Source organism: Hibiscus syriacus, unplaced genomic scaffold, assembly GCF_006381635.1.
Source record: "Hibiscus syriacus cultivar Baekdansim isolate YM2019G1 unplaced genomic scaffold, ASM638163v2 tig00111408_pilon, whole genome shotgun sequence".
In the NCBI taxonomy this organism is placed as follows: Eukaryota; Viridiplantae; Streptophyta; class Magnoliopsida; order Malvales; family Malvaceae; genus Hibiscus; species Hibiscus syriacus.
The window spans coordinates 694,372-721,821 of NW_024063085.1; the positions used below are offsets into that span (position 1 = coordinate 694,372).

Consider the following 27,450-nt stretch of genomic DNA (forward strand, 5'->3'; position numbering starts at 1 on the left):
AGTTCGCGTTGCGATTTATTCCAAGTTCGTTGCGATAGTCGAAGTTCGCGTTTTGCGATTTATTCCAAATTCGTTGCGATAGTCGACTATCGCATTGCGATTTATTCCAAATTCGTTGCGATAGTCCAAAATCGCAACGACTGGTGGTATTGCATTTATTTCTTAAGAATTTTCTCTAAAAAGATAGTATTCGCGCGGACGTGTCGAAGACACGTATTACCACGACCACGAGACGAGACGAGACGAGACGGACGGCACCAATGCATCAAGTCTTTGAAGATCAATTTTAATCCTTACTAAATGTGTAAAATTGTGATTTGTACTTAAACTATTTTTGAAACAATTTTTCAAAGTATTTTAAACCAAAATCAAGCCTTAAATCAATTTTTTAAAGGCATGCACCGATGCATCAATACCATGCATCGGTGCATCAATGAATAAATTAAAACATCGAATGCATTCCATGCACCGATGCACTCTCCATGCACCGATGCACTCTCCATGCATCGATGCACTCTGATTTAATTAAAACATCGAATGCATTTGATGCATCGATGCACAATCCATGCATCGATGCACTAGGCTATTTTTCAAACATCGAATGCACTTCATGTATCGATGCACTCTTAGTGCACCGATGCACTAGGAGTCCAACGGTCAAAATATTTGAAATTTTACACTAATGCACCGATGCATGAGACGTTCCCACCCAGAAAATTAATTGTTTTCACAGAATAACGGCTCTATTGACTCCACTAATTATCACCAACGTTCATAATTGATTCAAGGAGTATTTAAACAAGTTTAGAAGCCATTGATCAACAACAAGAAACATCAAGCAATTAGAATCAAGAGAGAATCAATGAGAAAGCATCAAACCTCAAGTTTGAGCATTTCAAGCCTATTTTTCATTCAATATTCATTTTGCTTTCAAGAACACTTATTGTGCTCAATTGTATTTATTCTTGAGTGTTCTTTCTTTGTTCTAGAATTGTGCAAACATATTTGCCTTGTGAGGTTTTTCTTGTAAGTTTGCAAATTTGTATTTCTCTTTGAGAAAAGAGTGTTCTCAAGAATTGGGGTATATTCTTGAGGGAGTTGTAAGGTTATCTCTTTGGCCTCAAAAGAAAGAACAAATTAGTAAATTTATTGGAAAATCCTTAGTGTAAATAGCTAAGGTAGTGGACGTAGACTTTGGTTTATAAAGTCAAACCACTCTAAATCGTTGTGCAATTTTTTCAATTTTCTGCAAAAGCTTCCACCAAAATTTTTATTGCCAATTCACCCCCCTCTTGGCCGATTCAGTCAATCGATTAACTCAACAATTGGCATCAGAGCCTAACTCGTTAAGAAGGTTTAACCACCTTGAGACGGTCCTAGAAGACGCTCTACCAATTCTCGACACAACCGAGAAGATGGTTTCCACCTCCGGCTCGTTCCACATGGAAGACTCCCTACCAACTGACAAGCCTCCATACTTCAATGGAGTCAACTATAGTCATTGGAAGAAATTAATGAAGGTATTCATCCAATCCAATGATCTTGATGCATGGGAGATAATCGAGAACGACTACTCTTCTCCAAAGAAGAAGGAGAAGAAGAAGAGTGACAAAGAACGGAAGAAAGCTCAACTTAATGCCAAGGCCATGCACATGTTATTTTGTGCATTTGGTCATGAAATCTATGAAGGGGTTTCTTCATGTTCAAGTGCCAAGGAGCTTTGGAATAAGCTTGAGGAAATCCATGGAAACAAGAAAGAAGAACCAACAAAGGTGGTGTCTCTAATGGCTTGTGAAGAGCCCGAGGTATCTTCTAACTCAAATGAATTTAATTCATATACGTTTGATGAGTTACAAGATGCTTTTAATAGGTTATATTCGGAGTTTGAGACCATGAACTCCAAATATAAGAAATGATTTCAAAATTTAAAATCGAAAACGATTTTCTTTGAAAACAAAAATAGATTTTGAAACCCAAAATGAATTTTGAAAAAGGATTTAGAGCTTTTAAAAATAAAACTGAAAGTTTTGAAAAAGAAAATCTTGATTTAAAAGTTAAGCTTGAATGCTTAACAAAAGAAAAAGAAATCATTTTAAATAATTCATTTAGCTCAATAATGACAATATACTCACATTGTCATTATCATGGTCATAAGGAACATACTTGTCCTTTGAAGAAAGAAAATCGTTTTAAAATTAGACAAGTATGAGTTCCGAAAGGAACAAGGGGCATTGAACCTAACGTCCAAGGATCCAAAGCAATTTGGATACCACAATCAAAATAAATGTCTCTTGTAGGTGTGTGGGAGCAATGGTGATGAAAGTGATGATATTCAAGATGCTCTAGCCACACATGAAAAAGGAATGGGGGTATCGATGCACCTTGATCATGCATCGATGCATCATGTTATGGGCAGCCTTTTTGAGTAGAAAAAACATCCACAAATGACTCCAAAACATCCCCAACGGCTATATACAACATCAAACACATTCCAAGCTATAAATACAAGCTGAGGACACTTGAAGAAGTAAGAGAACAACTATCCAAGAAATCAAACACAAGAGAAGAGTTTTTCATTCTTATTTCATCTTTCTCTTGTAAATATTTTGTTCTTGAGAGCTCAATCTTGTAAACACCTACCTTAGAGAGGTTTTCTTGTTTACTTATTTTATCCTTTTGTAAAGGGGAAAGGTTCTAGCTTAGCCCGTGTAAAAGCTAGGGAAAGGTTATAGTTTAACCCGTGAAAAACTAGGGAGTTGTAAGGTTATCTCGTTGTCCTCAAAAGAAAGAACAAATTAGTGAATTTGTTGGAAAATCCTTAGTGAGGAGCTAGGGTAGTGGATGTAGACTTTGGTTGAGAAAGTCGAACCACTATAAATCGTTGTGCAATTATTTATCTTTCAATCTCCTTACTCCCTAAACAAAAACCGTTCCGACCTCTCTTTGCAAATAGTTTCGGTTGTCGATTCGAGCGTCCGAAAATCCCAACAGTCGACTATCGCAATGCGAACTTGGATATGTAAATCGCAATGCGAACTTGGACTATCGCAACGCAAACTTCGACTATCGCATTGCGATTTACATATTCGCATTGCGATAGTCCAAGTTCGCATTGCGATTTACATATTCGCATTGTGATAGTCCAAGTTCGCGTTGCGATAGTCCAAGTTCGCATTGCGATTTACATATTCGCATTGCGATAGTCCAAGTTCGCATTGCGATAGTCCAAGTTTGCATTGCGATAGTCGAAGTTCGCGTTGCGAATCTGGAAACTGATTTGTGATACCGGAGATCGCGTTGCGAATTATTGATCGCATTGCGATTTAGTTGGTCATTTGGCAAATCCAAAAAAGTTGGTTAAAATCGTATATTATAAGGCATTTTTTGTCAATGAGGTTATTTTCTCTTATTAATATATATTATAATATTAAGGATGATGTTGTCACGTTTGACGAGCACTGATGAACACTGTTAAAGATGAGTTTCATTAAATTAATTTATAAAACGTTAAATTATAAAGTACTAAACGTATAATTATAAATTAGTTAAAAATTTAAATGTAATTTAATTAAAATATTATATTTATAAAATATTAGTTTTAGGGTAAACTATACCATTGACTACTTAACTATTTACCCTTTTTACTTTAACCACCGATTTTTCAATTTTATCAATTGGGTCACTTAACTATTTATATATTGTCAATCAAACCACATGTCGTTAAATATTAATGGAGGAGATGACATGTCAGTTAAGAAAATTTATATAATTACACATTTAGTCCTCATTACTTACACATTAATTCTATTAACTTAGTCCTAACTTTTATTTAATTTAATAAATTTAATCCTCAATCCGATTGTGACATGAGTCACTGTGTGATTGGATGTTTTTTAATAATATTAAATCAATAATCGCTACTAGTGGGATTTGAACCTGGGACCCAATTCGAAAAACTAAGCGCCCTAACCACTAAGTTAGACCACTAAATTTGTTTCACATATTAATCAGTTATAATATTTGCGTATATATGTCATATTATCTTATTATTCAACTATTTCATGTTGGAGTTCTTATTAAGTCATTTTCCCTTTTTTTATTGCCATTAACTATATATATTATGTCGTGATAGATTTGTTATTTAAATGGTGTAGCTTAGTGGTTGGAGTGTCTGCTTCATCTCCTCATGTCTTGGGTTTAAACCTCACAATTAGCAGTTATTGTTTCAATTTATTTTATATTCATTTAATTGGTGACACATGGTACGATTTGATTGGATAAAAAATTTATTAACTACCACTTCATCTCCTTTGTTAATATTTAACGGCAGATGATTCGATTGACAAAATTGAAAAATCAGAGGTTAAAGTAAAAGGGATAAATAGTTATGTGGTCAATGATATAATTTACCCTAAAAACTAATGTTTTATAAATATTATATTTAAATTAAATTACATTTAGATTTAGATTTTTAACTAATTTATAATTATACATTTAGTATTTTATTATTTAACGTTTTATAAATTAATTTAATGGTGTTCATCATTAAATGTGCTCATCCACGCTCAAGGAGCGTTATAGAATTTTTCTAATATTAATATGAGAGAATCAGTTTGAGGGTTCAAAATAGAGGCAAATCAATAAGATAACTAAATAATCATAAATTGAAGAGACAACAATGAATCCAACTCTAAATATTATTTTACAAAATCAAGATAAAAATGTGTTGTAAGAGATGATTATGAAAATATATTATAATATTAATATGAGAGAATTAATTTGAGGATTAAAATAGAGGTAAATCAATAAAATAATTAAATAATCTTAAACTGGAGATATGATAATGAATTAAATTCTGATTTTTTTATTATTTTACAAAATTAAGATAAAAGCGTGTTATAAGAGAAAAGAAAAACATTTTGGCCACAATAATTAACGGAAATGTTATTCTTCTTTGAGGTCTTAAATTAAAGTAATTATATTTACAAGATATGTGCTATCAATAATTAAAAAAATAAAGAATAAATATACCTTATAATAACTCAAACTATTAAAAAAATTAAATTAAAAAAAATAGAACATTAGTGATTATTTAAATTATTAGTTGTATAATAATAACAAATAAATAATATCTGAAATTCCTGGGGAAGGCGTCACCTAGGGCTAAGCTCATTTATATCAGAAATTGAGGATGAAGGCATGACCTAGGCCTAAGCTCATCTAGGGACACACCTAACTTCTTTTTCCTACAACAATAAGACATTCTTTATGGTCAATTTGTCATAAGTCCCTATATTAAAAAGGGATTTTAAATTAGCCACTGTACATAGAAAACTATTTTTTTCTCTTTTGACCAACTTTGATCGTTGTTTATGATCAAATCGATTAAATCCTTATGTTACCGTTAATCAACTTTGACTGATAATTAACAAACATGACAACTATGGGACTGTCACATTAACAAAATAGTAAAAAAATTAAAAACAATAGAAATGTGATAAACCATAAATGTATATATAAACTATGTTGATGGTTGGGACACTTAGGTGCCAATGACTATAACGTATGGATTATATCTGTCTATCCTACTTAGTTATATTTAAAGGAATACACGATGATGAACTAGTATGATAAAAAAATTTTGGGGTAAAGTACACAAACGATCTCTCGACTATAGGACATTACTTTGTTAAGTCTCTTGATTATTAAAAGTTATAAAATGGTTCTTTGACTATAAGACGTTGCTTTGTTGAGTTCCTCGACTATTAAAAGTTAGAAGATGGTCACCCAACAATTCATATGTTCTAAACTAATCCTTTTTCATTAAAAATTTAACAGTCGTATGAGTTAAATGTTAACATACTGAATGAGATATGATAGTCGTTTGAAATTTTAAGAACAAATACATCATATCCCAATCAACATGTTAACGTCAAGTTTAACAATTATTAACGAAAAATAATGAATTTAGAATATATAAATAGTTGAGTGACCAATTATTAACTTTTAACAGTCACGAAATTCAATAAAACAATGTCCTATAATTAGAAGACTATTTTATAACTTTTAATAATAAAGAGACTCAACAAAATAAATTTCCTGTGATGATAACAGGCTTCCTTGTTATATCTCAATTAATGTTAGGTTCAATTGAACAACACTAGGTTGTTATAGGCTTAGCACTCGAACTTTTATTTTGTGCACAAATATCCGTAGATCATGTAACATTATAGCGTGAATCGCGACATCAATATTGCATCGATTAATAATATTTTTTTTAATTTTTATCTATTGAAAGATAATATTATATAGTTCATGAACAAACGATTAACCCTCTATACTCGTGATACACACTACTCAAACCAACTTTTATCAAACGGGAAACTAAACAACTTCAATGCCTGTTTCTCTCCGATAGGTGAAGAAAGAGAGAAAGGAGATAGGGGGATCCGTGACGACTCACAATTTGGACGGCGACTCCAATGATGTGCCACAATATCGACTCCTAATATGTGGACAAGTTTCAAGCCAGACCGAGGACCCGCAATAATCATGATGCACTTAGCTTTTACCAACTCGGTTCTATTAAGTTCTCCAGATCATTCCGGGTGCTTAGAGAGTTTCCTTCCAAAACCGAACAGATCTGTCAGTCCCACAGGATATGAAAGCAGGCTCCGTTGGTGAGTGCTCAATCCAACGAGGGGTGCCGATATGGTTGGAAGGCCACTTTGCCACTTTTTCAGCCGTCAAAGCATCCCAAATGACAATCTGCGTTATAACAGAATAATTAATGGAGGCCAAAAGTAGGAGATTATGTTGTTGCCACTACAATCATGAAGTAGAACGAACCTCATTGCTAGGTTCATCTATGGATAGCACAAACTCTTCGGTATCATCAAAAACAGCCTGCAGAGAACATATCGAACTATTTGGTAATGATCTAATCGAAATCACTGATTCATCTGGGGAAACAAGTTGCAATGCAACAAACAGCCACATATCTTTCCGGTACATGGCAGAGCACTGTTTCAGCTAGAAATTCATGAGTCCGGAGATAACTCTGTTCAGACCAAATAACTAATTTGGGGGTAGTCGATTTGGCCTCAAGACCTCAAAGAAGAGATACGACTAACAATAAGGAAGCTTAACCAAATAGAAACCACCCTCACATACCTGAAACCGCAATTGCGTGTGAGTAGCCCCAAGATATTGCTTGACCAATCTTCCTGTGCCAATGTCCCAAAGCTTCACCGTGGAATCCTTTCCACAAGAAAGGACAAACCTAGAAAATCAAGACTACGGGTCAAGTTTCTTGAAGCAAAACAAGGTACTAATGCATATCAAATCATGCAAAATTTACAAAACTCAAATGAACTTTCCATCATTGATCGAGTTTGTATCCCATTAGCCGTACACTGCAATCTGCTTCACTTTCCATTACAATCTAAAGTAGCTTACAGTCTTAGCCAGAGAAACAATTTCTCATTCACGATATAACTATGTTGCTTCAACTTATTATTCACGAAGCACTAGTGTCTAATAGCTGTGTCTGGAGCATATCAGGACATGGTACGGGGATATGATCTTCAAAGGACTCTCCAAATATATTTTTAAACATAGAAATAATTGAAGATACCCATGCAGAACATTGAGCCATAATATAACATTGAGGACTCACTCCCGAGTACAAGTAACATAGCATATAAAAACTTTTTTCCTTTTATCAAACATAATACATTATAGTCTACAATTTATAGCCCATTTCATTTATAAATTAAAACATATCAAACTTAGTGCCATGCTTTGACAAAAGATGTAATTGAACCACCAAACTGATACCATTCATACCTTTGATCCTTTTTAAAACATGCACTCGTGGCCTCTGCTGTTCCATGGGCACCAACTATGGAGCGCATACAACTGGCACTTACTCCATCCCATAACCGAATGGCACCATCTTTAGATGCAGTAACATACATGCCACCGTAGAAGAATATCTTACCTGTAAACCACAGCAGATTAGGTTACAGACTAAATGGTCTCAACCTACCTTTAACAAAACAAATGGACAAGAGAACCTTCTGTATTCAAGATGATATTTTATACCTGATTTATCGCTCCATTAACTCCAATCTCAGGGAGATTTGCAGATAGATAACATTGGAATGTATTAACATCGTATAAGTGTGGTATTGGATGATCGGTTCCTGCCAGTTTTCATCTGAACCTTGTAAGCAGTCAAATCATAGTAAAGACTTGAAAAGGAGTTCCTATGAGTTAACTTATGCCCATTCAAATGAACCACGAGAAATGCAAAACTGGGTCAGCATTTGTCGAAGGACATGGTTCATAAAGATTTGACTTACAAGAAACAACCAAGCCTTTTCCCACTATGTAGGGTTGGGTGCATGAACCATATTACTGCAAAATAGTACCCTATCGTGCATAGATGAAATTGGTCCTCTACGGAAAGTGGATCTCATAACCTTAAATGGGTCTAGCAGGGTTATGAAAATTCAAATACAGAACACGGTATAAGTAGAATTATTAAATCAAACCATTTTCACAAGTTTCAACGAATCCCAGTCTTCCACTAGAATATTCATCTAAGCTTCAAGTACGAAGTTGCATGAAGAAATAGAAAAGCGAGAAAAAATCAAAACAGGGAAAATGATTCAAATAGTTTACCTGCAATTAGAAAATCACCAGATGGATGGAAAGATACAGACCGTACATTGTGAGTATCCTAGGTCATCAGAAGTACAAAGTTTACTATAATGTTCTTAAGTACATTAAAATCATCTTAGAACATAAACCAAGATTGAAGCAGTATCAAAATATAAAGCAAAACCTGGATCACTCCGAAGGCTCTCTTTGCAGTAGCTTTGGAAAAATCAAAGAATCTGCGAACATGTTTCAAGCATAATGTAAAAATGTCAGTTTGCATGCTATCTACCACTCCAGAAAGGAAACATCGATTTTCACTGTTTCCATCATTAAGTAGTTATTGATGAACTAATAAGGGAAAGAATACGAGACGAAATAGGAAATAATAAAAACTAAAAGAAAATCCCAAAGCTAATTATATTTAGAATAAAATTCATACTTTATAGTGTTATCTTTTGCACCAGATATTAGCACGGTACTCTGAGGATGGAAATCCAAATCATTTATGGGCCGCATTTGAGCAAAAGAGAGTTACACCATACAAAGAAAAACCAGCAAGCATCTTTAATAAGCTTTAGAGTTAGACTGTCATCAGAGATTTGGAGGGCAAACTATAAGAAATCAAGATGCCCATCATTTCAGCCATAATATATTAGAAAAATATACTAATATATATATATATATACATATATGTATATAAGGAATAAAAGTATAAGTTTCTCTACGGCTTTTCCTTGAAAACATGCATTCACGAAAATAATGTTGGTATATATTTTACACCCAAGCACATGCTAGTTGCAGAAATTTCAACTTTTAGATTGAAAGAGACAAAACAAATAAATTGATTAAGATTACAAGCATAAAGGAGAGTTACTGAGAGGGTGTGCAGAAACAAGGTTGAAATGAAACAGAAAGGAGGGGATAAATGTAAAATATTAGGGTTTGGAACCAAAAGTAAACATAATATAAAAAATCCATGATTATGAGACTCATTGCCATTAACTTAAGCATACTGCAGGATAAACGATAAGCATACCTCAACATGGTCATAAATGTCCTTATAACATGTCGCACCGGACCATCTTTGAATCAGGCAGCATCATTTGCTTTATTTTTTATATCTGCGTCAATTAAATAACAGAAGTCAAACATGATCCTAAGTGAAGAAAACTTAAACGTACAAATACAAGAATCGTACTTCAAAGAGTTTAATTGATGTGTCGGCACTTCCGGTAGCAACAAACTTCCCGTCGGTACTAAACCTTGCGCACCTGGCAATATTCTAAAGAAGATTTGAACTATCAGTTCAGTTCGATACTCACTTTCACAAGAGTGTTGCACACATATGCTAACCACCTTGTGCTCTGAAAGATGCCTCATCTTGTGCTTCGGAAAACTCTTTCGAGCCTTTAGTATCCTGTGCAGCACTGGTTTCACAATAGACATTCATCATGAGTTTATGTCAATCAATAGCAAGGAATTTCAAACTTACAAATGCTCAAATTCGTAGCTGCATGTTAATATCAGAATAGCAAAAAAATTTCTAAAAAGGAAAAAAGAATGTTAATCCAGCATTGCTACATCGTCTCTGCCTCTCTCGGCCAATCCTCCATAAGTCAAACGAAATATATTCTTTCAGAACCTATCTTTGTCTATTCTGTATTACACCACAGTGTTCTTCTGTCCGGTCTGCCGTCAGCAAGACAATACCCAAAAGAGCAATTGAAGCAGTATCTCCATTCCAGCTTCTAAGAGCTCCTCTTATTGAAGACTGGTAGCAAGGAACCTATCCGACTTACAGTGAAAAGAAGGGCAAAAATATCAAACTAATATGAAATTATAGGTTCCTTCATTATTCGCTTTGGCTTTTCTAGATTAATTAGCTAGTTATGTTGCTCCTATTCTTCATTTTTCATGTATCTATATCCAACACTAGTTAGTGTGTGACAAATGGACACGAGGATATCACCTTCAAATACACGGGAAAAACTTCAAAAATCTAAAAATACCCATGTCAGATACATACTTAAATCCGAATAATATATGACAAATCTAGTCTTCTGTGCCAAAAAATTAAGTGTAAAACCAATGCAAACCAATTAAAATGAAAAGATATGGAATTTAGCAAAAGGTATTGCCTGAAATCAACAGAAGAAACCCGAGGATTCGGATTTGAGCCATAACCCAAAGCTGTCCCCAAATCAAACAATGTAGAAGAAGGAACCCCTCGTAATGTTTCATCATTCTCAACTGCAAGACCCTGTTATCTCTTTAGAACTAAAGAAAACTTGTTTTCTTTTACCTTTTTTATTGTCTGCCTTTCCTTCAAACCCAAAAGAAAAACATACAGAACCCACCTTGGCAACAAGTTCAAGAAGCTTATTGGGAGAAGCTTCAACGTCTAAAGGCGTCATTGTTGCTGAAGCCACGGCTCTTGCAGCCTTAAAAAAATTAAAGGAAAATGTAAAAATAAATTAATAAATAAAAATATGCAGAAATTTTGAAGAAATACTTGGGTGAGATTGTGATGGCGAAGATGAGCGAAGATAAGGCAATTGAGTTGCCCGTAAGGTTCCCTTCTTGGAGTGTTTTCTCCAAGTTATTGCCGTCCATTATTAAATTCTTTCCTTAAACCCTAATTCTTTGCTTTGTTTAAGTTATGGAGAACAGAAAGGGTTTTTTTTTTTCAACTTTTTTTTTTTTGAAACAAATGACGACCTGAGTTGAGGAGTGGAAGATATGAGTTAGCGTTGAAGGCCGCCATTGCTATTTTATTTAGCTTTAGCTTCGCGAGTATCGGGATTGAGCAGCCCAACAGCATATCACAGTAATGGGCCATTTTTATGAGTTTTGTGTTCTGAAATAAACATGTCCATGGGTTGAGATACTAATTCGATCTAATAAGTTTCGATACTATTTTTGAGTTGTATTGTTTATCTTCTTAAAAGATTATTTTTTATTGTTCATGTTTTTGAGCAAATTCCTCAAACCCTAAAAATGACAAAATTTTATGAGTTTTAACAAGGTTTTGAAAAAATCTAAATCGATAAAATGATAAAAGAAGATAAGACAACTCATCAATGTTTAGGGTGATCACGAAAGACTCTGAATAATAATATATTTTTAGTAACGACTGAAAATAGATTTAAAAAAATATTTTTGATGAATATAATGACATGAAATAAAAATTTGTATATATAAGGTATGACCTCTAGAAGAACAATATTTCCTTTAATCACTAAAATTACTTGATAGGTTCATAATAATCTTTACATCAACACTAAAATTGTCACATCACTATACCAGTTTAAATTTAACGATCCAATGCTTTTAGGGAATCCGAAGACAAACTCCAGTGTTTATATTGAAGTATTTCAGAGTTCAATATTAAAATTGACATAAATCCTAAAATTTACTTACTAACAGAGTAATTTATCGATTTTACACTCATAATTGAGGATGGTTGAAGGGGTATCGGAGGGTGCAATCGTCTTGAAAATTCCAAATCTCTATATAATTTAAATATTTTATTGATTACCTAATTTTAAATTTCTAAAACTTTATAATTTCGTATACCTTAATTTTTTTTAATATAATTTCCTAAATTAACATTCACTTACATAATAAATTTACGCATCTATCCTTACTCATAAATTCGTAGCCTCTAACTTCCTAAATGCACATTATTCCATTCATAGCACCCATGAGTAGTTCGTTGTCATCTTTCATACCATACAACACACGTGTCATTTGTAATAAAAAAGATCAATCAAACACATTAAATGTAAATATCTATTAATACAACAACAACAAACCCAATTCTCATATGTAATCGGGTAAGAGAGAGATAGGGTAATAGGCTGCCTCCAACGCCAGGTTGAGAGTAGCTTCCGTGAAAGACCTCCGGCAGTCAGAAAATTAAAAATATAGATAAAATGCAAAGCATGTATAAATAAATACATATTTAAACAATATGCATATGCAGTCATAAATATCATTAATCATATGCGCGTTTGAAATGGGAAGTAATCACTGCAAATAAATCCCTGCAAAAAAATCTCTGCATATAGACAGAAACGTAAAACCCGACTAAATTTAAAAGTGAAGAGAATTACACAGAAGTCAACGATAGCAAGCCCAGTTCTAAGCCTTCATAAATACCAATAATAGAACGTATAAAAAGTAGAATTCATGAAAATTACTACAAAGACATTAAAGAAGACAGATGATACACTTTAGAGATGTGACCCACACTACTCAACTACTCTAATCTTTAGTCTTCGTACTTTACTATCAGAAGAATAAATGTCTATTAATAGTGTAATAAAATAAAATACATTAAATTATTGGATATGAGAGTGTCATCTTTAATAGTGTATGTAGTTCAGTACTAGTGTCGGTGAAGTTAACTTGTGGGGTGAATGCATTACACTATTGGATCTAAGAGTGCAATAAAAGAAGCTTTAAACTTCCATCTGCTTTCACGTCTCCGTTCAATCAGTTAGCTTCACTTCACAAGCTTATGATGTACAATGTGTTTTTGAAATATGGACCGACAGGAATTATTCATTTTTATTAGCGTTTTATTATTTACTATTTCTCAAGCTTTTGTTTCTGAATACTTTGTGTCCGTTGATTAATATCTTATTTTCAACCAAGATTTTCAATTCTTTTATTAGTATATTTGAATTTATAGAAAACATATTTTAATTATTTTAAAAAATGTTAATCTACGCTAATATTTTATATATGTGCTGGTTAGAGATCATTTTAGAACTTGTGATATAATTTAAAAACATTTGGGGTGTTTGGTTCAGGTAATATGAGATTACCGAATGAATGAAATCTCATTCTCTCGTTTGATTGGCCAATATTCCCAGCCTCCGATAATCTTTTATTACCAACATAAATTTATTGGGGTATATTACCGGGAATGTCATTACCTCACTTTCCGTAGGTATTGTTGGATTACCGGCGTTTTAGACTAAAATGCCCTTAATTTTTTTTCTCAAAAATATCCTTCTTTCGTTGAATAATAAAATTCTACGAAGGTTTAATTACAGATTTATCCTTAAATTATTTTAGATTTACAAAAAAATCTATAAATATAATTTTATATGAAGTTCAGGAATTAAAATAAAATTTTACCCTTTCATCAAACATATTTATCTTTTTAATTTTGTAAAAAAAAATATATATAATTTTATGAAATTAATTTTTTTTAAAATATATATAAATTTTATGAATTTTAATTTTTTAAAAAATATATAAATTAATTATAGTAATATTATAGTATAATTCAACTTGTTAAAAAATAAATATATAATAAGGATAATTTGATAAAATATACATTTCAATAATCTTTTATCCTTTAATCAAACACGATAATACATTCCTGTTAAACCAACCAACACAAAAACAACATTCTCAATAATCATTATCTGATAATCTTTTATTCCTATTGATAATCTTATATTCTGTGAACCAAACACTAATTAATCTTGTGAAAATGAGATAATCTTTTATTTGATCAAATTTAAGTGAAATTTAGTACAACTGATATCGTGTATGCAGTATGCACAGATAACTTCTTATTTGACCAAGTTTAAAAATATTAATTTCTAATTTAATATTTTAAAATATTTATTCTCTACATATTTAAATAACAATCATATAATTAATCTAAATTTTAATATTAAATATTTTAAAACAATCAACAACAAAGTGAACAAACAGACGGCATTGATGAGCTAAAAAACAAAAAAAATGTTGCCTTCCTGTGCTGATGTACCACGTGTGTTTTGCTGGACCAGCCTGGTTCTTTATGGTATTGACACAAGCGTACAATTATCATTAAAGCCACCTCATCATGGTTTTTAAAACCGGATCAGTTAACGAATCAGTTATGTTATCGATTTATTGGTTCAATCGATCGAATCGGTCCGACCGGTCGAAAGAACGGAAGACGTTATAATTATTTAAAAAATTAAATAAAAATACCAAAAACTTGTAATAAAAATAATTTTTTATATCACAAGTCATATTTAAAGCAAGTCATAATATATATTAAAAACCATAAAATAAGCAAGTCATAATATATATTAAAAACCATAAAATCAAGTGAAACAAAATGATTCAAATTAACTACAACATAATATTTAAGGTAAACATATTAAATAAATATAATTATATAACTATAATTAAAAAATAAATTTGAGGCTAAAATATCATAACAAAATTATATTGTTTGGTTTAATTTTTTTTTTAAAATAATCTCACATGACTAAGAATAGAAGAAAATTCCAAAAGTCTAAAGAGTAAAAATATGAGAAAAATAACAATCTCACATGACTAAGAAACATAGAAGAGCATCTCAACTAACTTCTATAAATAATAGAGGTAATTTGGCATTCAAAATCATGGAGTCTTTTGGTGAGCATTGAGTGAACTATTCTTTCACTTCAATCAAGCTCGAATTTTAGGCTTCAATTGAGCTTCTAAATTTTTTTGTAGTTCAAGTCTTTTTAAGTTCAAGTTTTAATATTATATTTCGAGTTCGAGCTGAACTTGATAATTTTAACTTGTGAGTTTGAGTGGAGTTGAGCTTACTTTTAAAGTTTTCAAGTTCGAGTCGAGCTCAGCAATACTCGAGTTCGACTTGACTCGTTTAACAAACGACGTTTGGTTTAATTTTTTTAAAAAAAAATAAAAATTCTGGTTTTTTACAATTTTTTCGGTTTTCAGCAATGTTTTCAAAACCGGACCGGACATTGAACCGATGAAGGTACTGGTTCACAAGTTTAACCGGGTCCAACCGCGGTTGAACCGGATTTTATATAAAATAATATTTTTTTTAATTTACATAATATTCAAAGCAATATAATATATGTAACACTTTTTTTAAGTTTACAATATTAAAAGGTATAAAAATATCAAGTCATAACATGTATAAATGAAAAACCATAAAATCAAGTGAAACAAAATGTGAAAAATCAATCAACAACATAAATTAAGGTGAAACATATAAATAATAAATATAATTATATAAATATAATCAAAAAATAAATTGGGGTTTAAAAAAATCATAACAAATGATGTCATTTGGTTTAATGTTTTAAAAAAACAATCCCACATGGCTAAGAAACATAGAAGAGTATCCCAAAAGTTTAAAGAGTAAAAATATGAGAACAAAACAATCACACATAGCTAAGAAACAGAGAAGAGCATCCAACTTACTTCTATAAATAATAGAGGTAATTTGACATTCAAAATCATGAAGCCTTTTGGTGAGCACAAAAGCGAACTATTCTTTCACTTCAATTGAGCTCAAATTTTAAGCTTCAATCGAACTTCTAATTTTTTTTTTGAGTTCGAGCCTTTTCGATTTCAAGTTTTAATATTATATTTCGAGTTGATAATTTTTAGCTCGTGAGTTTTTGAGTCGAGTTGAGCTTACTTTTAAAGTTTTCGAGTTCGAGTCGAGCTCAGCAATATTCGAATTTGACTCGGCTTTGAACAAACGACGTTGTTTGGTTTTATTTTTTTAAAGAAAAAAAGTGAACCGGTAGTTCAAACCGGTTTTGCCGGTTTTCAGCCGGTTCACCCCGTTTTCCCGTTTTCAGCCGTTCTTCCGGTTCTTTACCGGTTCTGTGCTAATCCAGTTTTGGGAGTTAACCGGACGGACACCCATCGAATCACGGTTCAACGTCAAATCGGCCGGTCTGGTCTGGTTGTAATAACATTGGTTTTCAGCCGGTCTGGTTCGAACGGTTCAACGGTTCTGGTCGGTTCACTAGTAGCGGTTCAACCGGTTTAGATTGAACCGGACTAGGCAACGGTTCCCGTTGAACTGGCCGGTCCGGTCCGTTTTCAAAACATAGCACCCACCCGTAAATTCAAAAAAGGGTGAAATACAAATGGTACACCGATTATAAAATATTATTTATTTAGTATTTTAATTATAAAAATATAAAAATGATTATTTAATTATAAGATGTTTTATTGAGTTCATGATTTTTAAAAGTCACGGAATAGTCATCGACTATTCATATATTCTAAAATCGTATTTTTTTTTGTTAAAAATCAACAGTCGTATGCGTTGGACGTTAACTTACTTATTAGGATGTGATAAAATTTGATCTCATGATCGTTAAGTTGTATTTTGTGAACTGAGTTTCCATTTATATTATGTCATCGAGCCATGCTTGAAGCATTGTGTTGTCGAGCCAATACTTAAAAGAAATAACGATGCCTATAGACATCCTTAAAATATATTTTATTATATCTCAACCAACAAGTTAATGTCCAGCTCAGACGACTGTCAATTTTTTAACGAAAAATGACGAGCTTGTAACATATGAATAATCGGATAACCATTTTATAACTTTTAATAGTCGGGAGACTTAATAAATAAATGCCTACAATTAGAAGACTATTTTATAACTTTTAATAGTTTGATGAATCAAAAAAATAACACCTTATATCCAGGGGGCCATTGTGTACTTTACCCATTCAAACATAAATTCATCACGAAAATTCGTGGTTTAAATATATGTAAACTCTGTGATCACCACTTGTACTTGCACAGTTATGAATTAGTCTATATATTCTGATTTGATCAAGTTTAACCATTATATTTTTCATACTTAAATTTTAAATTCTGATTTAGAAAATTAGCTCTTGTGATTTGTCCAAGATAACTATTTTAGTACAAAAGACTTTAGTAGATTTAACATGAGTTGTTATGTTTAATCAAAAAATCTCTTTTAAGCTAAATAACTGTCTAATAGGTCTTAATTTCATGGGTACTTTTGAAGGCCAGGCATTCAAATATACTTAAGTGCTTTCGGTTTAGATGTTTGAGGATTATAAGTAATTTAAACATGTATAAATAATTGAATCTAAAATATTCTGATTATATTTGTTTAAATAATTATTTTAAAATACTATACATTATAAGATTTTTTTTTACTAATTATAAGTCGATTTACCGAAAGAAGAAGTTAAATCTTTTAAATAAGATCCAAGGATGACGATGAATTTTATATTAGGGGAGAATTTCTAAATTTTAGAAGATAATAAACTTATAAAATTTTAAGAGAAAACATATTTTTATAAAGTACAAAGAAAAAAAAATCAAAATACGACAATTTTAAATTTTAAAGAGAGTGATTGTCCCCCGACCCCTGGATCCATCCCTTATAAGATCTAAGATTCAGATCCTAACATTGTGAACAAAGTAAGTTGGATTGGAAAGATTATTTTCATATCAATGGATTAGATTATGATTATATATATATATATATTATATATAATAGAGTAATTTAAATAAATTAAAGAGTTAATTCGCTATACATTCTTAAACTATTATTTCATTTTAAATTTGTCCTTAAACTTTTAAATGTTCCAAATTTAACCTCAAATTATGACCCTAATTCTATATTTAATCCCTAAACTTTAGAATATTATAAATTCATAATTCTATATTTAATCCCTAAACTTTAGAATATTATAAATTCATCCCCAAACTATGAGCCTCATCTATATAATCCCCAAACTTTTGAATGTTATAATTTCTCTCTAAACTTTTGAATGATTTTAGGGGGACATTATTGAAATGTTCAAAATTTTGGGAACTAATAGAATGAGAGTCATAGTATGGGGATGAATTTGGAACTCATGAGTTTGGGAACAATTTAGAACTAGTCATAATTTTATGAAAAAATTAGAATATTCAAAAATTAAAGGACTAATTTCAAATAAAAACAAGTTTGAGAATGTGTATTACAATTAACTCTAAATAAAATAAAAGGAGCATATGTTTCTAAAAAAAAAGTATAAATGAAAGAATATTCTTTCATCAAGACTTTGTTCTATGAGCTGCCATGTTTGATATTATTACATAAGATGAGCTGCCATGTTTAGATGTTACGATGATTTTCTCTTCTTTGACACCACGATTCAAATAAAATATTTTCCATCAATATATAATGCCAATTCGAACATGTTTAGATGTCATTATATTAATATAATTATAAATAATTTTTAAAAATTATAGTCGTTTAATGAATTAAATTTTGGGGTTTAAATATGCCATGTAACTAGGTTTGGTAAAAGAATGGCAAAGTTAATCGAGAAATAGTAGTTTTAGTACAAGACATTAAGGTTCTTGAGTTTGATTCCCTTTCTTACTTTTAGGGTACGTTTGGATGGGGATTATAAGATTACTGGGGGAAATTTTTCCCCGAATATGATTCCTCCGTTTGGATTGCAAAGATTCCCAACCCCCAGTAATAAATCATTTCCAATAGTGGATTTTGGGGCTTATTACCGGGAATGTGATTTCCCTCAATCTCTTAGGTATTTATCATTTCCTTACGTTTTGGATTAAAATGCCCTTAAATTTTTTTCTTCAAAAATATCATTCTTCTGTCGTTGAATAAAAAAATTATACAAGGTTAAATTACAAATTTATCCTTAAACTATTTTAGATTTACAAAAAAGTCCATAATTATAATTTTATGAAATTAGGGGTTAAAATAAAATTAACCATTTCATTAAACCTATTTATCTTTTAAAATTTGTAAAAAAAATATATAAATTTTATGAATTTAAATGTTCTAAAGAAATATATAAATTAAAAATAGTAAAATTATATATTTTTTATGATCTTTTATACAAATATTTTTCATTTGAATATTTAGAATTTTTTGTAAAAAACAAATATAATAAGGACAATTTGGTAAAAGATATATTCCAATAATATTTTATTTTTTTAATCAAACACTGTAATATTACATTCCGAACCAAACACAACAATGCAACATTCTCAGTAATGTGTTAAATAATGTTACATTACGATAATCCTATTCCCGGAGGTAATGCTAAATTCCATGAACCAAACACACCCTTATCGATTAAATTTTTCTTTGATTTTATTTGATTAATAAAGCATTAAAATGTGTCATTATCTAATTGATTTGAATAAAATTATTAAAAATCATGTGAACCGTTGATAAGGAGGGGAAAATGACATGGAAAATAAAAAATATTACATCAACATATAGTTAGTTTTAACGGTCGGTAATCAAAACAAAAAAAAATATAATGGTTGCGACGGTTTTCAAAAAGTATAGTTTTGTGACCAAATAGAGATGTAATATGTTGGTTACTAATGGTGTAATTTACTTTTTCTTATTATGATATAAGTACAAGATAGTGTATATAATTTACCTTTAAACAAAGTAAATGTAAACTACATCATTCGTTACCAAAATTTAGACCGTGCATTGATTTTTAACACTGAACTTTAAAATACTTTAATTTTAACATTAGATTTTAATTTGTGTTTGAATTCGGTCTCTAAGTTGTTAAATCGATAACGACATGATGGCATGATCGTCTTCTTCGTTTTCTTGTAGGAAATTACCAACTCTTTCGATTGTTGTTGTCGGTCAATCTTATTCGCAATAATATTGATATTAAAACATTCACATTTCACTTTTTTATTTCTTTTATCAGATGGTTTTTTTTTACAAAAACCCACTCAAAATGTTCAACTTTCTAATGCTCATGTCGCTCTCGAGTTCGTATTATGAAACTAGTTTCAAGATATATTATTCATATAATCATATCCTCAAAAAATATTTCTCATTGGTTGAATTTTGAATAAATTCCTAAAATCCAAGAAAATCCTTAAACTTTAAAATAATATATTTTTATTATATTTTCATGAATTTAAAGAGATCTTAAAATCTCAAAGGTAAAAATGATAAACGATAAGGAGATGAGTTCATTAATGTTTAAAATTATCGCAAATGATAAAAGAGAATGTAAAATTTAACATGATTAAAAATGTGTAAAAGAAATTCTAATTTTTGATAAAGAAAGAAATGACGTAGAATATATATATATATATATATTATTAAATGAAGAATAAATTTATACAAATTGAGTTTTGCTGGCCCAAACGAGAACATCTAGGGGAGCTGTTTTCAAGTAAAACGTCACCTCAAATTCCTTAGCACGTGCCGCCATATGCTCTTCCATCTCCTATACAAATCCCCCCGATTTCCCTTTGTCCCTCTCTCAAAGACTCCGCTTTTGCTCTGGAAAGTTCAAGCTTTCTTTTTCCCTTTCCAATGGCTACCGTCTCACCGACTCCACTGTTGAAAGATGAGCTCGACATCGTCATCCCACCATTAGGAACTTGGACTTTTTGGAGATGTGGAGGCCCTTTTTCCAGCCTTATCATCTCATCATAGTTCAAGACGGCGATCCTTCCAAGGCCATCAAGGTCCCCGAAGGCTTCGACTATGAGCTCTACAACAGGAACGACATCAACAGGATCTTGGGCCCTAAGGCTTCTTGTATCTCGTTCAAGGACTCCGCTTGTAGATGCTTTGGCTACATGATCTCCAAGAAGAAGTATATTTACACCATTGACGATGATTGCTTTGTAAGTGGTTCTTCATTTTGGAGATCTGGGTATCACCCAATTTTTGGAACAACGCTCTGCATGTGGTTTTAAGTTTCAGATCTTGACTTGATTGGGATCGTTTTCTATTTGGATCTGCAATTGTTGTGTGTCTTTTTAATTCTTTTTGACATTATGATTCCATTAGTTTCGCATCTGCTTCCACTTGAGCACATAACATCTCTTGATCTATGTCTCATGGTATGTTTGCAGTCAAATTCTGCTGTAATTTGTCCTACAATTAGTCACTTACCAATGTAATGTAAGCCTTAGCAGCCGTTTCTAGTCCTTTTCTTTTATTTCATGCTGGATTTGTAAATGTTGTCATGTTTAGAATGTGCTTTAGATTTACTGTTTCGATGCATTTCATGGGATCTGATTGTGAAATGTTTGCATATAGTCATCATCGGATGTGGTTCTTGGTTTTACAGGTTGCTAAAGATCCATCCGGCAAAGACATCAATGCATTGGAGCAGCACATAAAGAACCTCCTGTGTCCGTCCACTCCGTTTTTCTTCAACACTCTTTATGACCCGTATCGAGGGTGCGGACTTTGTTCGTGGCTACCCTTTCAGTCTCCGTGAGGGTGTTCCCACTGCCGTATCTCACGGTCTCTGGCTCAACATCCCGGATTATGACGCCCCAACTCAGCTTGTCAAGCCACTTGAGAGGACAAAAGGTGTATATATATAACCCTTCATTGTGTGGTTCATATGTAATACATAATTTAAATGATATCTAAATCGTTTGCCTAATTCCTATCAGGTATGTCGATGCTATTATGACGATACCGAAGGGAACCCTCTTCCCCATGTGTGGGATGAATCTGGGCATTCAATCGTGAATTGATTGGCCCGGCAATGTACTTTGGACTCATGGGAGATGGTCAACCTATGGACGATACGATGATATGTGGGCTGGCTGGTGCACCAAGGTACCTTATTTTTATTCTAGTGTTGACCCGAATTTTCTTTGCCATCGATAAGCTTTCTCATTAAACTGCACTGTTCGAATGCACAGGTTATCTGCGATCACCTCGGATTGGGAGTGAAGACCGGACTGCCTTACATTTGGCACAGCAAAGCGAGCAACCCATTCGTGAATCTTAAGAAAGAATACAAAGGGTTTACTGGCAAGAAGAGCTAATCCCGTTCTTCCAATCTGTCACTCTTACAAAGGACTGCACCACGGTCCAGAAATGCTACATCGAGATCTCCAAGCAAGTCAAGGCGAAACTCGGAAAGGTTGATGACTACTTCAACAAGCTCGCCGATGCTTGGTGACATGGATCGAAGCATGGGATGAACTGAACCCGTCGGCTGCAAAATCTGCTGAGCTGCCTAACGTTGCTACCAAGTAAAACAACATCATTGATGAGCATCCTGTATGTTTCGATATGGATCGAGCTCTTGGCCGGAAAAGCTTGAAACGTTTATTTTGCAGGTTGGAGGGAGAGATGCATATATTATGTTTGATGATATTTATGGAGTTAGAGAAGAATAAGAAATTTATGGCGTATGTATTGTATTGAACTTACGAGTTAGCATAGCATTTGATTCAGATTATTGCATTTCTATTGGTTTAGCTACGGTTTGTTTTAATTTAAATGTTGTTTTGTGTTTCACATGTTCTTCGGTCTGAATCTTAGAGGAGTGATTAAATGCTTAAAAACATTATGCGTATGTAATATGCAGTTTTCAGCAGTATTTTAATCTTAAAATTTTAATTTATTATGATTTTTTAATTATAAAAAAAAAACATCACGAGAAATTGAACAGCTAAATAACAGCAAGGAGAGAACGTAAAGAGCACCGCAATTATTTCAAAATTTGGATTTACTTTGCGACAAAATTACTGCGAGCAGCCATGCCTATTTATTATTTAATGTGACATAATCAATAGTAGTTTATATATACAGTATTGATGTACAACAGAAGAAATAATAGTTAAATATTATTTTAATTTTATTTAAATAAAAATAATAATGATAGATCTGAATATGATACATTTATGAGAAGCATGGAGAGACTCTTGAAAGATGGGAAGAAAAAGTGAAAGTTGGATCCTTGTGAAATTGGGAAAGGGAGCGATGGGATAAATAGCATATATATTTTACATGTTGAGAATAATTTTGAACTTGTTTCGATGATTTAATGTAATATTTTTGAATCTGTCGGATATTTCATGTCATATTTGACGTGTTACAATCCACAATTGTTTCTCTCCGATTAGTTCATTGTGGATGAAATAGAACACGTGATTTGATATAATATTCTTGAATCCGTCAGATATTTCAGATCGTGTTTGAGTGTCATAATTCACACTTATTTCTCTTGATTTCTCTGATTAGCTCGTTGTGAATGAGAGGAACACGATGGCTTCTTCTATGATCCTTAAATAACCTTCAACATCTTGGTCTTATGAGACCACACTTGATCATATATGCTTACCTTATTGTTCAAAACAGATTGCAGACAATAAACTATTATGATGGAGCATGTAAATCATTCAAGGAAACATTGCAGCAAGCCTTTTAGGAGACAAATAGTGAACAAAGATTGAATTTTTTTCAGTTCTTAAACTGAAATTTTAAGCTGTTAGCAAGCAGCTGAGAACGTCACATTAGAATCTGCTCAACTTTACTTACCTCATTTGTTCGGTGTTTAAGTGATTCGGAGGCAACAGAAAGCGTCGTTTTCCGGCTTCACTTGCATTTATGTCTTTGATGCTCCACTTGCTGAAGCTGCGACGAGAGCTGAAGCAAGTCTATTGTTGGTCCATCCTGGCATGATATGTCATATTTGGTATTCATGAATTCCGAACCTTGGTAAATCACATCTGTGATATTGAAGTCGGCACCTTCACCGCCATCGGATATCAGCAGGGCACCCAGGTGAGTGGCTTGAGTTGAATTCATCCTGGATATGAAGACAACTTATTTGACACCCCTGTAGCTGAAGCCTGTGAGCTAACTCCAACGAGCTTTCCCGAGACTTGATCGATTATGTTATTATGACTGCCTGGGATAACTGTGGAATGTGCAAAGGGAATTCCGTATGAGTGGTTTGATGAGTTCTGTGACTGCAATGACAGAAGAGAGAGAGCACAACCGGAATTCGAAATCTCAGATAGTCCATGAATTGTTGAAGCTGAATCAAACACATTGGTGTCTTCACTTCCTAACGAGGCGTCCGGAATAAAGGACGTGATCTGGAATTCGTTCCACCAACACCATGAGGATGAGCTCCTGTGACTGCATTTGTTCCATTATCATGGAAAGAGAAGAACAGTTTGTTGACACGACTAGGAGAATACGTTAATCTCGAATGAACTGTCCGTTCAGGGGAATGGCTGAGACAGGGCCATAATCGGTTCCGTCTTCGACTTTTAACCGGTTGCCCCATTCATTTGTCACATTTTTCTCATGATGCAGAAGGCCACTAGGTAGTAAATCTTGGCAAATAAAGGATGTAGCTGTCAACATATTCCATGAAATCTACCACCATTATATGCCAAGGAAGTGCCATGGAAGTACCATTATATTGCAGACTTTCAGTTCTCCTGACCGAATACCAACTTGAGGTTTTCTCCGCCGCTCATTATGGTTGGCAAGGCGTTTACGACAGCTCCTCTTACAACCATCAAATTCAGCCAGCAAATGAAACCTGGATGATCAAAAGCTTAGACCATACTATTGCATGAATGAGGGCAGAAACATGGTAACCACTAACCACAGCTAAGCTATACAATTGGAACAATTCCAAACACCAAGACTATTTAAGGACCTTAATGAACAAAACTGACCTGCTGCATTGTTGACAAAAACGTTGTTCAATTCCATTAACAATAACTTTTGCAGTTTTGAGTGAGCCTCACAAACTCTGTGCCTCTTGTGGTAATCTTTTGAGGAAGTAAGATCCTTGTGACAGCCATAAACTTGGCAATAAGCAGTGTGAAATTCACGCCCGCTGCTCGAACTCGCTTCGGCGTTGGCGACCATTCCGATGAAAAGAAAATGGGGGCTGCTAATGAGAAGCTAGAATTCTGGGCATCTTTATGGTTAAGAAATCTCCCAAGCTTTAAATCTATCAATGGAGAATCCTTACTATTAGAGTCCCACAGAGCTTGAAAGCTTTGAAGTAGACTCATCATCGTCATCATCCCCAGAAAAGGTATTAGCCAAACTCATCTTGTTGCTTAAAACATCCCCAATTGAACAATTGGTAGCTGTTTTGCTGCCAATTCTCCAAACCCAAAGTCCCCAAAAGCTTGTTCTCTCTCCCCATGAACACAACTCCAGGACTCCATTACAAGAAATAAAACTACCCAAGAGCTCAATTCCAGGGGAAAGAAAAAACACAGAAAATGAAGTTTTTCACTGCAGCATTTTGATCAAACACAAACAAACAAAATCATTGAAAGTTCAAGCTTTTTGAATCTGATTGCCAAATGAACTTAACAGAAAAGGAGTAAGAAAGAAACCCAAATCAATAAAAACTCAAAGAAGAATCACTTGACAACCCAACCTGTGTTCAATCAAGTTGAATCAAGAACAAGATTTTACAGAGTTTACAATAATTTCATGACAATATAAAAAAAAAAGTTGCTCAACGATTATGGGATAGAGGGAGAGAGTGGCGCAGGTTACCGGCATAGAGTGATTGAGCGAACAGTGAAGTGACGATGCAATGTGATGGTGTGTGTGTGAAAGAGAGGCAGACACAGGCACGCAACACGAAGAAACTCGGTGAAAATGACTTGTTGATGTCATCCCAAAACTCCACTCATTGAAGAAGATAGCCTTTTGTGGTTGCTATTTAATAAAATGATTTTGGCACATGCTTTTTTTAAATAATATAAATTAAGAAGTCATGTATGATAATATTCGAACATGATATATTAAATGTTGTTCTTTATATATTCGAATTCAAACAAAATAATTATAAATAATATGCATTATTTTTAAATATATAACAATCGTATATTTATTTGTGTATATAAATTTATTTAGATTTTAAATCAGACACGTTATCTTATAATCATATTAGAATGATAAAAAATATTTTTTTTATAATAACAACGATTAGATGTAGTTGTAAGACATATTACAAGAAATCTAGATTTAAAATTTAGAAATAATGCTATTATTTGAAGTCAATCATAAATCTAGAATATAAATCATAAACAAGTATAGTATTTTAACAATTTTTACTATTTGCTTCTTTAGGAGTAGGGAGCTAATTCCTTAGGTAATGTATTGCACCTAATAAATACGTACGACTAATAAATTAGATAAAATATACATTTAAATTTTTATAAGAAAATTTATAAATTAGATAAAATTTTTAAAAAATATAATTTAACCATATTTTCTTTTTATAAATCCTTTGACAATGATATTCATATCCTAATATACGTAATGTCAAACTTAAAATTTTAAATGATAACAATAAATTCCCTAACTACTAAGGTGTTGATTTGTGTAATTCTACTATATATATATAACAATGTGTTGCAGGCATTAATTTTTGGTAAAGTGTGAAGCAATTGCATACTTTGGTGAAAGCCAAGCTCCATACTCTTGGACCACGTAATGCAAGAATAAAGATATTTTAAAATAAAATATTGACTAAATTTATTTACATCGTTTAATTTTTTTATAGGAATCTCTAGATAAGGACAACGTAAGATTTTATGTTATGAATGCATATTTTAAGAAGTTATATTAAAAATTTAGAGGTAAAAATTAATCATCAATACCAACTATATGTGAATTTGAAAATTTCAAGTTTGATCGTCTCGACACCCCTCTCTCGATCCATCACTGATTACAGTAATATAATTATAGAGTGCGAGAAGCTCTCATCTCTCTCCAATTTCTAATTTGATGACACTTTAAATTTCATCAATTTAAACTTAAGTTAAATCATGTTTTGATTCCTTTTAATTTTTGGATTAAATACTTAATGAATCCCTATTGTTTGAACTAATGCAATTGACTCGTTCCAATTATTGATCCTAATTTCGTCCTTGAATCGATAGCAATAAAAATAGATTCTTTCACTTTTTATACTAATGAGATAGGTATGGTAGACTTGAAGGATGGCTATAAAGTTGGGAGAATTGCCAAACTACTTCACTATTTAGGTGAGCCCTATTGATGATGAAGATGGTCATGAAAGCACCCTTGGAACAACTAGTGATGGGGTCATATGGTCCCTTGCTCTTCAATCTCAAAATTCTATGCATTCTTCTCTCTCTTTTCCACTCCATGCTCCATGTTTGTCAACAAATGTTTCATGAAAGAA

At 32.5% G+C, this 27,450-nt stretch overlaps 3 pseudogenes; 1 reads left to right on the forward strand and 2 right to left on the reverse strand.

Moving 5' to 3' along the window:
- Window positions 1–6,341: 6,341 nt before the first annotated feature.
- LOC120162752 lies at window positions 6,342–11,350 on the reverse strand (annotated as a pseudogene).
- A 9,442-nt stretch (window positions 11,351–20,792) lies between these two features.
- On the forward strand, window positions 20,793–22,725 carry LOC120162775 (annotated as a pseudogene).
- Window positions 22,726–23,787: 1,062 nt separating this feature from the next.
- Window positions 23,788–25,450, reverse strand: LOC120162771 (annotated as a pseudogene).
- Between the last annotated feature and the right edge of the window lie 2,000 nt (window positions 25,451–27,450).